The following is a 3456-nucleotide window of genomic DNA, read 5'->3' as shown; positions in this document are numbered from 1 at the left end:
CCGAAACGTCACATATTATTTTTCTCCAGAGATGCTGTCTCACCCGCTCAGTTACTGGAAGCTTTTTGTGTCTATCTTCGATCCTCGCTATGACATTATGTTTAAAATAAAACGCATGGCGACTCGCACAATGCACACCACTCCTCGAGACTTCTCTTCAGACCTATTACTAAATGGAGTAAAACATCTTTACCCAGTAGTCAAGGCCTCGCGTTAGAAAGACCAATGCAACATGTGGCTCATCACGGTTGCGAGCTATTTTATTTTATTTTTAACAACTCTTTTATTGGCATTCCACGGCAAACACATTTCCATAAAACGGGTTTCAGGTATAATGCTATATGTACACATCATCCATTTATGTTTGTCTTCAATTGCCACTTTTTGAGAATTGTACAAAACAAATATAGAAACAGGAACACAGTAAAAAACTACAAATACTTAGGGAGTGATTCTTTCTTTACCATATAATTAACAAATTGTAAAAAATAAAGTCTGGCATGTGAGACGTTAAATAGTTAACCCAGTTTTCACAGCGGCACACAAATAACTAGTTTTAAGTTAACATATGCTGTTATTTTCTCCATTTTATAAATGTCCATTGTGATGTCCATCCATGCATTCAGAGTTGGGCTCTCCTATGATAACCATTTCTTTGTGAGTGATTTTTTTTTTACCAGCTACAATCAATATATTCAGTAAGTATTTGTCTTTTTTTCGCCAGTCTTCATGTATGAAGCAAAAAAACATGGACTTATTTTCCAGGGACACTTGATATCAAAAAATGTATTGTAAGGCATCATGTAACTCTCTCCAAAAACTTTAATAACAGGGCAATCCCAGAGGACTTTAAATCTCCACATTTTCTCCAGTTCCCATAATGGGATTTCTGAGAAGGCGTAATAAAATCTGCTATTTCGAACTAAACTCCCTCCAGTTTTGTGAGCTGGTACACTTCCATTGACACCTCCATATTGCTGTCCATTCTTCCTCGGATATGATTATCCCTCCTTCCTTCTCCCATTTCATTTTAATATATAAGGTTGAGTGTGATTGAGATTCAGTCACCCTTTATACATACATTAAATAATTTTACTATCAACATTTGAGATACGCTTTCCTAAATAATCCCATCAAACCTATACTCGACGCCGTTATATTTTTAACATTTTTATTATTAGCATAGTTCAGCATCTGTAAGTATCGATAGAAGTCTTGTTTTACTAACAGGAATTTTACTTTAAGCATTTCAAAACGTAACAGTTTTCCTTCTTTCAAAATGTTACAAAGAGCAGTTATGCCTTTAAATGTCCAGTCTTTCAACATACTATCTAATTTATTAGAAGTAAAGTCTGTGTCATATGCGCACCATTTAGGATTGTAATGTCTTCCTATAAATTATACTGTTATAACTGTTTCCACATTTTAAGAGTCAATTTTATCCAAGGATTTTCAATAGCATTTATGTAGTCTTGTCGGTCGCTGTCAGCTATGACCATTCTGCAGAATAACCATCAGATCCTGGAGACTTGCTCAGCTTGAGCCTACTAATTGCAATTTTTTATTCACCCTCTGTTATGTCTCAATTCATTGTATTTTTTGTTCCTCTTTTAAGGTGGGCAAATCTAAGGAATTCAGAAAGATGCTTACTTGGGTTTGGCTACGTACTGGATCTTCAGAGTCCAGAGTTCTGTAGAATACGTCAAAGGCTTCCTGAATTGCACTTAATTTACTTTTCAATATTTTTATTCTTGGGTCTCTGATTTTGTGAACAGTATTTTCAGCCAGCTTTTTTTTTCAGTTCCAGTACTTTAATGCATTTAGAACCACTCGAAGGGCCGAATGGCCTACTCCTGCAACTATTTTCTAAGTTTCTATGTTGCTATATATGACCTTTTCTCTTGTTATCAACTAAACAAATATGTGATATTTAAGATAATGTTTATATTGTGATCAATCTCTTTATCCCAGGAAGTTGTAGGCAGTTCCTTGTGACATAGGAAAACTAATTTACACATCTTCATTGAAATTATGGATTTTTTCCGGAATTGTTGACAAGTGTTCATTTCAATATCGATTCAAATTGACTTGTTCGATGTTCCCTTTGACATTAAAGAGTGAAGTCTGCTCGAAACCAAATATCCAAACTTGTTCTCCGAGTGTTCCTTTCAATATTGTCTTACAATGGATGGACCTTTATCAGTGTTCAGGATTGTATTGGTTGGATACATTTTAAGCGCTGATTGATGAATAACTATCGGTGTAAATCAGAGTGAACCCGACCCGTCATCTTCATTTGCTGATATGAATCCATAATGACAGCTGACAGGGCAGAAGAGCTACCACTTGAAACATGGACGAGTGATTCGGGGCTACCTCCTTCACCCACGCAGAACTGCCGGACTTCATTAACTTCACAACTAATTTCCACCCCGCACTGAAATTCACTTGGGCCAAATCCGATATCTCCCGATCGTTTCTTAATCTCACCATCTCTATCACAGGAGATAGACTATCGACGGGCATCTACTATAAACCTACTGACTCCCACAGCTATCTTGACTACATTTCTTCCCACTCTGCCTCCTGTAAAGAATCTATCCCCTACTCCCAATACCTCCGTCTGCGCCGCATCTGCGCCCATGTTTAAGTGTTCCATACCATGACATCTGAGATGTACTCATTCTTTATTCACCAGGGTTCACCTCTTACATTATAGATCAGTCCCTCGCTGAGGTCTTCTCGATATCCCGCAGCTCTGCTCTTGCTCCCCTCCCCCAGTCGCAACAGGGACAGTATCGCCCAGTCCGCACATTTCACCCCATCAGCCATCGTATAAGCATATGATCCTCCGATATTTCCGCCACCTCTAACGAGATCCTACCACGAGCGATATCTTCCCATCTTCAACCCTATCCGTTTTCCGCAGAGACCGGTTCCTCCGAAACTCACTGGTTAACATGTCCTTCCCGTTAATAACCCCCACCCCCGTCTTCCTAGCTACTTTCCCCTGCAACCTCGGGAGCTACATCGCCTGTCCCTATACCTCCTCCGTCCAAGGACTCGGACAGCCTTTTCGGGTGAGGCAGAGATTCACATGTATCTCCTCCAACCTCATCTACTGTGTCCGCTGTTCCAGGTGTTGGCTCCTATATATCGGAGACTCCAAGCGAAGGCTCTGCGATCGTTTCGCTGAACACCTTATCACAGTCCGCCTGGAACTGCCCGATATCCCGCTTGCCAAATACTTTAATTCCCCTTCCCATTCCCACATTAACGTTTGGCTCCTAGGCCTCCTCCATTGTCAGAGCGAGGCCATACACGAATTGGAGGACCAGCATCTCATATTTCGCTTACAACCCAGTATTATGAAAATTGATTTCTCTCACTTCACGTAACCTCTGCATTCTTTCTCCCTCTCTCCATCTCTCCGCAACCGAAGTCGCAGTTTATTCC

Source organism: Amblyraja radiata, chromosome 3 (assembly GCF_010909765.2).
Source record: "Amblyraja radiata isolate CabotCenter1 chromosome 3, sAmbRad1.1.pri, whole genome shotgun sequence".
Classification (NCBI taxonomy): domain Eukaryota; kingdom Metazoa; phylum Chordata; class Chondrichthyes; order Rajiformes; family Rajidae; genus Amblyraja; species Amblyraja radiata.
This window is presented reverse-complemented; position numbering follows the sequence as displayed.